Genomic DNA, 14,755 nt, shown 5'->3' with positions numbered 1-14,755 from the left:
AGGGAAAATGACGAGAAATTCCCTTCACAGTTCATCTATACATAGTTTGTCATGATACCCCTTCATCTATTAAGTTCACCTATGAACCCCCTCGTCTATTCATAATTGTGTACATTTGTAAAGTTCATGTAACTTCCTTCATCTATAAAGGACATGATAGAAGACAAAATAAAAGCAACAGGAATAGTTGTGGAATTTAAATTTAATCCTCTAACAAGCATCACAAATTTACGCTAAAAGTGTTAAAAAACTAATGATTTTTAGTTTATAACTACTATAGATTAGAGAGGGTTTTTTCTCTTTTTGAACTTAATGCATGAGGGGGTTTCTTTAAAAAAAAGGGTATAGATGGAGGGGAGGGGGTTTAATAAAACGCCCTTGACTTTTATGTTCAACAAAAGGACCCTAATGTACCACCACGCTTCCGCAGTACTAACGCCCATGCGAGCTAATTGTTGTTTAGTCTCTGTCGAACGCTGCAATCTCGGCATCACCCCTTTGTCTTTGCATTAAACTAGTTATGACAAACTGGCATCACCACCCGTGGCCTCTATTGCAACCGAGAAGCCGGTGCTAGCTCCGATACCAAATTACACAACAGCAATGATAGTAATCCTCTGATAGTTTACGTTAGGAAAATATGTGCAAATGTGTTGTATGACTTCAAAGAGACAAAAAGTAAGAGAAAACAATTGCATATCTTTTATGAGACTCAACAAGAAAACATGGATGTCAAGCACAACACACGATAATTTCTCTTCATTCAATCTTACCCTCTTTAATTCTGCGGATACTTCTAATTCCCAAAGCCATGTAACAAATGGTTTCATTGCTTCTACAAGAATTAACCTTCGATTTTTCCCCCGATTATAGTACCAAGAGAGAATCACTTTCGAGGCAAGCATATATAGATTATATAAAGTCATAATGATCGTACCGAATAAATTCAACATACTCATAACATTTTGTTATATTATACTATATACTAAAGTTATTGGAGATGAACAGTGCTTAGTTACACTTCGTTTCACAATAACTTCAATAGATAAGTTAAATATAATAGTTAAAACAAAAATGGTATGCAGCCAAGTAGTATGGTTCGCCCTTTGATTAAAAAAAACACGGGTTTGACCCTCCAAACTCCCATGTTGCTTTGTTCTTTACAAACCCAAAGATTTATACCATTTATTTTTACCCACTTCTAAAGACACTCTTTGACCCAAAATATTCCAACCAAAGTTTTTTCCTCATAGATTTTTAAACTTGCCCACGTCCAAAAGGTTTTTGCCCAATAAACCTAAAGTTCTAACCTTATCTATTTTTAAACCCGTGCACTTCCAAATTCACTTGTACACCGTAAAAACTTCATCGAATTATTTTAAATCTGCTTTGTATTTCAATAGTTTGGTGAATGGTGTAAGTTGCTAAGCTTTTCTGCAACTTCCTATTTTTTGTAAGCAGTTAGATATACAATGTGACCAAATGCTTAAATAGTTTTTTTAACACTAATTGCCAAATTTCTCTACAACTTTCTATTTTTTGTAAGCGGTTAGATATACGACATGACCAAATGCTTAAATTGTTTTCTTAACGCTAATATCAAGACCTCGCGAACTGTATATAGACTTTTCCCAATAAACCCAAAGTTTTATGCCCATTTACTTTTAAAATCTATTATGTATTACAACAGTTTAGATTTGCTTTGTACTTTAACAATTTGGTATAGGGCGTAAGTTTTATTTTATTGTAACTTTGCTAGAGTTTATTCAAAGTAGTCAGATAAACAGTGTAAACCAACTATTTAAACCATTTATTTTTAGACTATTTTCAAAACTAATGCCACAGCATTGTGGTCGTTTTATCTGAACTTTGCAGATTATTTCAATTTGGAGCTCATCATTATTAGTAAAAGCCCTCAAAAGCTTTGACTGTCTTACAACCTGTCGCTCTGCAATTTTAATGTTTTATTAGTGCATAAGTATTAAGCAACTGACTAACACCCGTTTTCAGTTTGGATAAAATGGATACAACCTGAATATCAAGAATTCCATCGGCTTTCACCAAATGCTTGATAGACTCTACGACAACACTATTCTTATCAAGATGTGTTTGCTTTGAAAGTGAATCTTTTTATGGTACTACAAAAAGAAAATCCAAATGGCAGGTTAAATCTTGTGGGAGCACAGAAACCACCTGGTACATGGCTTGAGAAAGAAATCACTGTCACGCCTTCGACATTTGCACTTGCGTAGTGCGTATTTTGTCGTTGAGTCTCATACAAATACGCTATTCTTTTTCATATGTTGTTCTTTTCTCTAACTCTTTTCTCTTTAAGTAGTACAATACATTTGCGCATGTCTTCTTTATGCAAGCTATTCTACTATTACCATCGCTACTGTCGCGCGCCGCAGGTGGTGAGGAATTGCAGTGTTCGCCCACTACTCGCTCAGTAAAAAGTCAAAGGGGGTGATGCAGGGATTGCAGCGCTCGATCGGGAGGAGGCTGGTGCATGAGCCAGCAGCAGCATCGGTTACCCATGAAGCTTGTGTGGAATTTAAAGGTTACATGGCCAAAAAAAAGGTGTTCTTGGAGAGAGGGGGAAATTGCTCGCAAGTCAAAAGCACTGACCTAAAATCCGACAGGCTCGGGGACGCTCCATCTTATGCTCAGATTCGACGGCGGCTGCTTCAGCCTGATGGCGAAACACGGTGCGCCCCGCCCGCCGCCGTGGGCCCGTAGGGAACCGCCGCGGCGTCCATCGCGCGGGTCGCCGGCCTCTTCCTGCCGCCTTCTTCTCCGCCGCCTCCTCCGCCGCGTCTACAGGACGCGGCAGCGGCAGCGGCATCGCCTTCGAGTCGCAGCGGGAGCAGCGGGGGAGGAGTAGAGGAGGAGGAGTCCTGCTAGGGTTAGGGTTTGGGGGGGTGGAGTTGTTGTTGTTGTTGTTGTTGGTATTCATAGGGGGTGGAATTTTGAAAAAGGTGGGGGGTTTTCGTGAGTGGGAGGGGCTTAGGTCATTTATAGCGACGGGTGAAAGAGGGAGACAGGAACCGATGCTGGGTGCCGACTTTGTTTTATTCGTGTCGTCGCTGTCCGAGGTCTCTCGCGTCTCCTCTCGGCGAGGAGAGGGACGACGAGTGGGGCTTTTACGGACTGGGCTCACAAGGCCCAAATGCTAGGTTCGGGATGTTCTGGGCTTGGGTTCATGACTCATGGGCTTTTGAATGAGGCTTAATTGCACTTAAATACCCTGTAGTTTCCGAGTATTTGAATATTTTTAAATCCACGTGTTTATCAGATGAATGGCCATATTTACACCTGTTGCGGACTGTGTATATACATGTTTAGATGAGTAATATTTGAGCAAGCTCATAAATAAAATCACGGGTGAATATTAGAAAAAGAAACCTTAACCATCAACCGTATCAGAATCTCCCCCAAGCATAGGGATTTTCACAAAACGTTTCTTTAACTTTCACGTTTTATCAGAAAACCCCCTTTGGCTTTGAGATTCAGGGGTGTTTTCTCAAAAAATCTCAAGGTTAAAAAAAGGGGATTTTTGATATTTTTGAAGTTAAGGGGGTTTTCCAATAATAATCGTCCAAAGTTAAGGAGGGTTTATGATAAATCATTATATGCCTTTAGAAAAGAGCGGCACTCCCCAACCACTGTAGCAAGAGAGAGATAGAGGGTGTGGTTGAAGTTATGGTTGGGATGTGCCCCTATCATTTTCCTTTAGAAAATTCGAAAAGCTTTATTAAGTACTCACAGAATTGGAGGAAATTACATGGTTTTAGTTACAAATTTAAATAGATCGTATCAAACTTTTTGTAATTTATTTTGCTTTTCTGTCGTGGGGTTTTTCCCCTTCCTTCCTCGTAAAGAACTAAGTTACAACTGCTGACGCGTTATGCAAATTACTCTAATGATCCATATTTGGTATTAATGCGTCTCATCATTCTTCCTTTAAAAGAGGGAGTAGGAGAAAAACTTTCTCTACCCCAAAATGCCCTTCATCTATCATAAATTTAACAAAACTATCCTTTTTTTTTAACGTTACTCCAAAATCAAAAAATTCCCTTTACCTTTCATTAAATTCACTAAAATACAAAACTAATGTAACTTATTATATCCTTCTTAATAATTAATTGAGTTGAATTTTTAATTTCATTTATTATAATTAGTATGAGAAATAACTATTTCATGAGCCCGTGAACTCCAACTGTTGGCTTTTGGATTTTCTTTCTTTTTTTTATTTTAAATTTCAATATTTTTTAATTGCATTGATCTCCATTATTCAATCAACTCACCACTATCCATTCACTCCCCATTAATTATTCATTCCCCTTCATAAAGTCTTCAGTTCCCATGACCTTTCAATTCTCCCTAGCCTCTATTAAATCCTACCCCATTTCCTCAAAGAAAACATAATCCCTCCCGTTATCCAAGCTCCACTTCAACTCTCTCCTCACGCCACCCAAGCAGTGGATCCAAACTCTCCCCCTCCATCTCTCTCTTCTCAAGTTGATTACTGCTGGCTGTTCATCGCTGCTCTTTTGGTCACCTCCGGCTGTCTTCCAAAGTGCCACCGAAAATATCACCGTCTAAACCCACGAGCAACTTTGCCAATATTGGTTGTCTACTACTTGCATCACCAGCTCCCTACATCTCTGATCTATGGATTTTTTATTGGATATATATCCAACAGGAGGAGAGCTACAAACTTTTGAAATACAATGATTATATTGGATGTTGAGTATGTTTTAATGACTACGGTTGTTTGGAACTGTATTTAATGTTTATTATTTGGTTAGATGGCATTGTTAGCATTTATTACTTTTTCCTTTCAAGCCATCTTCTTAAGATAGGAGGGAGAGCACGTAAATATTTCAAAGTTTTTGTTTAATATATATTTAGGTATTTCTATATGTTTTTGGCTTAAAAGTAAACCTTTACCATGAAATTTTTATAACAAACCAAGCATAAGTATTTCTATATGTTTTTGGCTTAAAAGTAAACCTTTACCATGAAATTTTTATAACAAACCAAGCATAAGAAGATCACCACATGCTATATAGCATGTTACTTCAGAACACTCTCAAGTGATTTTCTAAATCCGCAAAGATGAGTTTACCAGTTCATTTAACAATTAATGTCTTGTTATTTTAATATCCGATCCTAATTCCCTTTAGAAATGTTTACGTGAAGAAGAAAAGTTCAATAAATAGAAAATAGGCTAAAGAAGTACTTTTAGTTTGACAAAAAAAATCAAATTCCAAGTTCAACATGTACCATTTCCAAACCCAAAAATGACTCCTTTTGGTGTCGCTACCTAATGTTCCATAACTATAAGTTTTCATGAACCTTAAACTGTTAAAACAAATGTTTAGAGCAACTTATTAATTGATTGATTGATTAACATTTTACACTCATAGATTTTTAAACTTTTTTCTTAAACTTCAAACTTCCTATCTTTATCAATATTCAGAAACTGCACATGGCTCAAAATAATGCAGATATTCTTAAACTTCAAACTTCCTATCTTTATCAATATTCAGAAACTGCACATGGCTCAAAATAATGCAGATAATAAGAAATTTGGTTGCATCAGAACCAGAAACTGCACATGGCTCAAAATAATGCAGATAATAAGAAATTTGGTTGCATCAGAACCGGAAGGATCAATATTCAATGAGAGCTTGATCAATTCATAGGTAATAGCTATTTGGTTTTATCAATCCTCTCCTCCCATTCTAACTTGTCCCTGTCAATTCTTTAATTACACTTAAATACCCTATGGTTTCAACTAGGTTGCACTTACATACCTTCAGTTGTGAATTTATATACCTTCACTTATTTTTCTTAGAACTTACATTATCCTAAAGTTTTAAAAAATTTCACTTATATACCTTCACTTATATACATTATCCTAAACTTTTATCAATACTCAAGACATGGTCATCAATTTGCAAAGATGTTTATTATTGTCCTCATCATCTTACATGCCACCCCCCAAATCAATTTTTGAGAAAAATATCCACCCTTCTCTGCCATCATCTCTTCAAATCTTAGATTTTAGGCATCAGGAAGGACCAGGAAGGAAATAAATTGAGGAAGGTTTTTATCAAAGAAAATATTCGGCAATGATTTGAGCAGTTTCTAAATTTTGCTTTTGATTTTAACTTTTCTTTGTCTATGCGCTTTCTTTCTTGCTTCTTAGATTTCTTATATGCGCTTTCTTTCTTGCTTCTTAGATTTCTTATGCAGACTTTTCAGAATGCATTATTAGATTTCTAAGATGTGTAATTGGTTGTTGTTGCTAATAATTATGATTGTTTCACTTATAATTTTTACCATTTTTTTCTTTGGTTGATAAATAGATTTTGTTGTTGATTAATTTGTTTTTTGTGTATTGGTTAGAATTGCAAATTTGTAGTAGAACGCTAAATCATAATATATTGCATTTGGATTGTGAAGTTGAATTTAATAGCTTCCTACAAATATTTTAAATGAGAAACACTAACAGGAAATTTTAGAATTAACACCTAGCCTTCATGTACTTCTGTGCTTTTCACAACGATGACCAAAGAAGAGAAAGTGTCAAAAGATTTCTATCTTAACAAATTAGTAATTTTATATACTCTATTTATATTTTTCCTACAATTAAGTTCATATTGTCATAGCTAAATATGTCACTCTTCCATATGAGTTCTTGAATTACTACGTATTCAGGATTGATGTACCATGTAAGTATTATAATATATTTGAAACTTTTTATTATGTCTGATTTTAGTTAGTTGGGATGCACAAAATACAAAATCCTGTTAAAGTGCTATGTATAAAGCCTACAACTTTCTCTATAATAAAAATTAGGTGACTCCTACTTTTTCCTTTTTGGTGAGAAATAAATGTACCAGTTAGGGGACTCATATAGGATTCAAACAATTAGGATCCATGATCCCAATACCTTGCTACAATTAATGTTTATTATCTACCTTCCTATTAATATTTCTATGACTTAAACCATTAGGTTGAAACTAAGAAATAGGGTTGAACAAAAAATTTATTGGAGCACATCAGAGATTGACCACTTTCTAAACTTTTTCCTGCTTCCCTAGACTACAAGTTTTTCTCCAGATCTTTTAGGTTATAGTTACAACACACTTGGAATATGTTGAAAGTTATGCTTTTTTTGCATTTATCTTTCGGTTCATGAGGAAGTATTCTGTTGTGCAATTAATATCCTCATAAACAAATAATTGATACTTATGTTATTTTATTTTTTATGACAACTTGCTTTAGCAAATGAAGTGTATTAGGAAATAGGAACCGATTGATTTGGTATCAAAATGATGATATGTGTGTGCAACAGGATTAATTTGTAGTAGCTTGGTTGAAAATGTTTGCAACATGTATGAATAGTTTTGTAATGCTAACAACTATACTCATAAACTTTTATCAAACGTAGATTATATTTTACGAGCTTAATTTTGAACCTGTAAGTGGTGGTAGCTACTTCTACTTCATTGGAGGAGACTCTTAAATGAACCTCACCATAATATACACAACCATTAAGCATGTTTATGTTTCGACAGATCTTTTTATGTACTTACTAATTATGTACTTACCAATTCTGCAAAATTGTAGTTTCCAGGAAAAACTCTAGAGATAATATGTCCGATTTGGGTTAGTCTTGATATAGTTCAACTAATCTTAACAACTTGTTTTAATATGTTAAGACTAGACAATAAGTTTCATACATGAGGTTTTTGTTATTACAGAACTAATGTATTTGGGATATTAGAATAGGCGCAACTTATTTTTCTGTTTTTGATAGTATTGAATTTGTATGTCAACCATTGGATTTACGATTGTTTGTTTAATTGATATCTTCACTATCAATTAAAAATATTGATGATGCATGAATTTTGCTCCACAACTTCTGTTCATTTTTTTTTCTTGAATGCTTTTTCACACTCTTTTAAAAAGTGACTCAAAACGATGAACCCTATCTTGTGGTAGCATACTTCCAGTCCAACTTTGTTTCAAGGGAACTTCATTAAACAGTGTTCATATTTTGTGTAGCTGGTCATTGGTTAAATATCCTCTATAAACTTAATTTTATGACCAATTAAATTATGTACCAGAAAGGCATATATTGGTTTCCCTAATTTTAAAATAGCTCTTATTTGGAGGCATTATATTCTTAGTATTTAGTTTTAATTCTCTTAGTTGCAAGTAACCCATTAGTTTTAAGTGAATTTGATATATGACAGCTTAGACATTATTTAATTAGTATGTTTAAAGATTAATCAGTAATCATGTCTTTGCACAATATTGATTTCTTATGAGAGATAGACCACGTTTTAAACTTTTTCCTGCTTCCCTAGAGTACAAGTTTTTGTCAAAATCTTTTAGGTTATAGTTAGTACACAATTGGACTATGTTGAAAGTTATGCTTTTCTACATTTATCTTTCAGTTCTTGAGGAAATAATCCCTTGTGCAATTAATATCTTCATAAACAAATAACTTATATTTATATTATTTTTATTTTTTATGAAAACTTGATTTAGCAAATGAAGTGTATTAGGAAATAAAATTGATTGATTTGGTATCAAAATGAAGATATGTGTGGGTTGCAGACTTGTAGCTTGGTTAAAAAGATTTGCAACATGTATGAATAGTTTTGTAATGCTAACAACTATACTCATAAACTTTTATCAAACGTAGATTATATTTTATGAGCTTATTTTGAACGTGGAAGTGGTGGTAGCTACTTTATTGGAGGAGACTCTTAAATGAACCTCACCATAATATATGCAATCATTACGTTCATGTTTCGGCAGTTCTTTTTATGTACATAACAATTCTGCAAAATTGTAGTTTCTAGGAAAAACTCAAGGGATAATGTATCTGATTTGGGTTAGTCTTGATACAGTTCAATCTATCTTAACTGCTTGTTTTAATATGATAAAACTGACAATAAGTTTCATACATGAGGGTTTCACTATTATAGAACTAATGTATTTGGGATAATAGAATAGGTGCAACTTATTTTTTGTTTTTGTTTTTGTTTCAAGGAAAAATTCAAGGGATAATGTATCTGATCTGGGTTAGTCCGAGAATGCCATCAAATTTGCCCATCAAGAAGGTGAGGCTTGGCTCCTTAGTTCCTTCAATGAAACTCTGAGAAGAAATACTTGGAGTGATGAACTCAATGCTATGTGTTCTTTGAAGATACATATCCACTTAATAAATTTTCTTTAGAAAATCACTTAACTTTGGAGTTTTGTAGACAACTTTCAATATAATTCTCTGTAGATGATCCAATGATTTATTATCTACTTTAGTTAAAAATGTAGATTGTAGCCATAAAAGTTTTTCGAGTAAAAAATATGGTACAAATAAAAAATTTATTTGATATTTGATAATAGTTCTTATCATTGCATTCAAGAATTAAAAATCAAGCATTAGATTTTCAAGAATAGTAGGGACAATTTAATTGCTTACTACTGAATAGACTACAGGATTCAAGAATGAAAGAGAAGTGTCTTTTTCACTACTATTTTTGAGCATGATGCTGATGAGTCAAAAGAGTAGGATTTTGAGAACAAAGGTAATATGCTCGACTACTATTTTTGAGCATGATGCTGATGAGTCAAAAGAGTAGGATTTTGAGAACAAAGGTAATATGCTCGTGATAAATGAAGATGCAAGATTGGATCTTTGTCCTCCTGAAGTTATTAAGCATGTTGTCCGAGTCCAGAGAGATAAGTAAATTCTCCACATGCTTTGAGACTGAAGCTTGAAACAATTCAAAGGGGAACCGATGCCTATATTTCTATACAATTTTTGTTAATCTCCGGAATGGGTCCATCAGCAAACCCCAGCAACATAAGGTTCATACATCAATATTTGCCTAAGATAGCAATGGGCTAAGAAGATACATTCGAGAGAGCGATGAAGCTCATTGAAGAGGAGTGATGGAGTACAAATGTGCGATACGCATTGTTTGGATCTAAGAAATTAGATATTGTTCAAGCTCTGATTCATTGCTTTGGCAGTTTTAGTAAGCCAAATAGAGTAGTTCATTTAACCAGAAGGCCACAATTTTTCAAGGTTGCTTCTTTGCTATCTTTTTACTTTTAGATGAATAATAGAAAATTCATTGTTTTTAGTCAAATAATTGAAATTCTCTTAGATATAATCATTAAATTTCAATATAATAACCATGAATAAGTTTATATAAGGATAGGAGTAATGATAAGGTTTTATTATTATATTTTTAACATTCAAATTAACTTCAAAAAAGTTCATTGGAGCATTTCTATTTCTGTGAATTCTACTATATGCTATCTAACATTAAGAATTTAATTTTAGATAACTTTATGTAATTGAATTCCCAAGTTCATTCTTAGGGCTCATTAGGTAACTTACTGACATATTTGATGAATATAGAGTAAAAGGTGTGGGCAGATGGCGCAAAAAATTTGTTTCTTTAAAGAACAAATGATAAAAACATGTATATCACCATCATCAATGCCCAGAGAAAAAAGCCATATAGATCTCGATGACCTGAAGGTATGTATGTTATTGACGACTTTTTCAAGTTGCATGTGTAAGCGTCAAAAATGCTGATAGATATCCAAACATAAGAGAAGATCACCCAAAAACCACAAGAATTGACTTCATACTGTCTTAGAAAGATCAAGACAGGTATGGACTGTCTCGCCAGCGAGACAGTGTTCGCTGTCTCGCCAGCGAGACAGTGTTCGCTATCTCGTCAGCGAGACAGCTTTGAAATGATCAAAAATCAATTAAATAACTGCCACCCACGTGTCCATTAACTGCCAAGGGACGTGGAAAACATCGTGAGCGAAAATCACGTGAATAACTACCAAAATAACGGAGTTTAAAACGTGGGAAAGCGGTTACAGCAGAAACTGCCAGGCAGTTGGAATTTTCGAGACATTATTTACTGTCTCGGAGGCCGAGACAACAAACACTGTCTCGACTGTCTCGTAGGCTTAACTTCTTCGTTTTGTTGTATTTTTCAGTTATATGTCCCAGAGGCTATAAATACCCCCCTAGGGTCATTACTGACGAGGATCGAGCAAATTGGAGCAGATCTGAGCATAGAGAGCAGAGAGAAAACAACAAGAATTGAGTTCCTTGTGTGATTCCTTGAGATTCGAGCTTTGACTTGATCGTAAGAAGAGTGATCATCTTACTTTGATAAGATATTCACTTCAAATTCCTACTTCGATAAACGAAGGAAGAATCTCTAAACCCCTCACAATCTGTGATTTGGTGGTCCACGAGTCAAAGCACTCCCGGCACATGCAAAGTCTCACAAAACAAGAATCGATAAACGATTTTTGTGTTATTTTCTTGAAAGTTGTAATTTTCTTAATTTTCATTATAATTCATTATAAACGACCGAAGTTTAATAGAATTGTCAATGGAAACGACTTTCGACGAAAACAGCATGTATTCAAACAAGTTTATTCTTACTGTTTTAGTACTCATATGCTCGCAAATTTGTTTGGTCATACATGTATGGAATATAAGGCTTGGTGAACTAGAAGCTGAGCTGATTGAAGTTGATGTCAATACTGAAAAGCTGTAGAGAACTTATAATGAGCTATTGGAGTATATGATTGTTCTATGAAAGGTATTCGTTTATTTTTATTTATCAGTTGATGTGCGCATACAATTCTCTTTTTATATGTTTTCATTTGTTTTTGAGTTCAATAATATAAAGTGAATCTTTGAAGAAATAGGATAATGACAACAATTTTGAATTTTCCATTTAAAACATTAGTTTTTTTAGAATCTGAACAATAGAAATATATCTAGAATGCAATTTGTTTATGTGACAAATGAGTAATATTTTTGGCCAACTTACAGGCTGACAAATTTTTTAACTCAACTCAAATGATGTCGCATCCTAGCAAAGAGAAATTGAAGCTCGCTAATTATGGATGGTCTTGAAAGTCCTTTGCTCTTGGAGTAGTATGGTTTGAACCTTGTTCTATTCTGTTAAATATTCACAAAGAGCCAAATTAGCTGAATAGTAACTCTAAATTATTTTTGGTTCAGAAAATGCTAACTGATCTGTCAAAGCAAGTAAAGCTTGATTTTGTTAGCAGCCTTGTATCGAAAGGAAAGTACATGGCTTTTGAAAGAATTTTGTTCAATGCTACTTGGGGTAACATATTCCTTAAACAATCTGTAGCATTATTACTGTAAATATCAAAATTTCAATTTGTGTTGCATGTAAATTGTGATTAAATTAAGTTTATTTCTTACACTCAATAATTTTAGACAATCACATCATATTAAAATTGGCATATTTCCCTAAAATGACAACATCTTTATTACCTTTCATTTGCTTTTTCCAGTAGTCATCTGCATGACATTAAACTTAACCTAAAAAGAGAAGGAAACTGAATAATTCCGCAGCACCTAAACCAAAACTGAATGAAACTAATTCTTTGAACATTGAAAACAACAATTATGCATGCTCATCAACTTCTTCCAGCAATTCATGGGTATCAACATTGTCATGTTATGTGCTCCCATCTTCTTTAAGATTGTTGGGTTCAGAGATGATGCTTCTCTTATGTATGTCATCATCAATGTCATCATCAATATGTTTGCTACTCTTGGCTCTATCTTCACTATAGAAAGCATTGGCCTTTACTAGCTTCTCCTCGGTGGTCGACTGCAAATGATCATTGGTCAGGTAAGCAATACTTCCAAAATTTAATTAAATTAATTATAATTTTGAATATTGATCATAGATATTCAAATAAACATTATTAATGAATTTTACATAGGCTATTGTTAAGACTTTGATTGCCATAAAGTCCAGTACGACAAGAGGCGGTGATACCGAAAACATATGCCATGTTTGCTGTTATGTTCATCTGCGTCTATGTTGTGGCATTCGCGTGAACCTGGGGTCCACTAAGTTGGCTTGTGCAGAGAGAGATTTTCCCACTAGAGATGCTCATTGGAGATTCAATTTGCAAGACAGAGCATCAATGCGCCAGTCAATATATATATTCTTCACCTTCGTATTGATCATGCTTTTCTTTCCATGCCGTGTAAGATGAAGTTTGGTCAATTCTACTTCGCTGGATGGTGTGTGATCAGGATGATCTTCCTCTACTAATTATTGCCGAAAACAAATAATGTGCAGATTAGGGAGATAAAAGGTAAAAATTGAAACTCAATTTTGTATATCAAATAAAATTCTTGTATACAATTCTTCATGGTTTCTATTGTTAGGGATTCAAAAACTCTATTATCGTCCAATTGATCCATAAATGTAATTTTATTATTCAAACACTGTGAATTTTTATCATCTATCTATATGTTTGCTACATGGTTTAAATTCAATAAATTTTTATCAAATCCCTAAAAAAGTTAAAATTTTAAAATATTTTTTTACCACGTGCATTGCACGTGCAATCTAACTAGTTTAATTAAAAAAAGCTAGTTTAGCGAAAAGATAGATAGCGGTTTGCACGAGAGTAGGGGATGCTAGGTAAGTAGAAGTTTCAAATTCATTTAAGGCTCCACCTGCAAACAACAATGTTAGATGAGTGTAGCCTAGCTAGCTTAGTTTTTTAAAAGGAAAAAACTATCCTAAAAAAATGTTAGTGGTACTATGGTTATTGTTTAGTAACAGGAATTTAGGTTTGCCACGTGCTTCGAGATGGCTCTAAAGCGTGATGCAAATGTATTATTTTTGGGTTATAAACCATCGAAAAATAAACTAGGATATTCTATTTTTTTTGCCTATAGCCCACAAGATTTGATCAAGTAAAAGACTAATATATTCATTACTATTTCACAAAATTCCAAGCCTAGTTTATGTCTCTCCAGTCTCATTAAATGTTTTTTGTTCATTTTGATAACAATGATAACTTATAAATCATTCATTTACTAAACACTCTACTATTGGGAATATATTATAATTCATTAAATTTACTAAACTTTTTTGTTTATAGTTCACTTAGGTACCGTTTGGCAAAGGGTTAAGTGAGGGGTTAAGGAGACTTAACCCCTTCTTAACCTGCCAAACACAACAAATCTATATAAGGGTTAAAGTGAGTTAACCCTCCATAATTTGCCAAACATAAAAAATATAGAAGGGTTAAGTTAACCCCTCTAGAGGGGTTAAAATGAGTTAACCCCTCAAAATGAGGGGTTTACTAATACTCCTATTTAGATGGAATAAGAGTTAACCCTTCTAATTATAAAGAAAATAGTCAAAATCATTGTTATTCCCAAACACTAAAACTGATCATAATGGTTAAAATAAAACTTATTTAACAAGTTAATAATTTAGTCCTTCGGATTATCAAATGTGCTAAGTACATTAATCCTTCTCTTTAACACCTCTCCATTAACCCTTTGCCAAACAGGGCCTTAGATTATCGAATGAGCTAAGAGGTGTTGCCAAACATGCTTTAAGCACTTAGGGTGTTGAATGGAATATTTTACGGGTTGTTAAAGTGGAGAACTAAGAGGTGTTGCGGAGATGATCCCACATAGCTGGCCTCTGAACCACAGGATCCAAATATGCTCTAAGTAGTTAAGGTGTTGATGGCTGGACGTCTAAGGATACATAAATATGGTTCAAATAGATAATCGTTTATGCTTATTATTTTTGAGTTATTCTCACAAAACACCCCAAAAATTTCGGGTTATTTTCATAAAACACCCCAAATTCTAGGGTATTTC

This window comes from Asparagus officinalis, chromosome 4 (genome assembly GCF_001876935.1).
Source record: "Asparagus officinalis chromosome 4, Aspof.V1, whole genome shotgun sequence".
In the NCBI taxonomy this organism is placed as follows: Eukaryota; Viridiplantae; Streptophyta; class Magnoliopsida; order Asparagales; family Asparagaceae; genus Asparagus; species Asparagus officinalis.
This window is presented reverse-complemented; position numbering follows the sequence as displayed.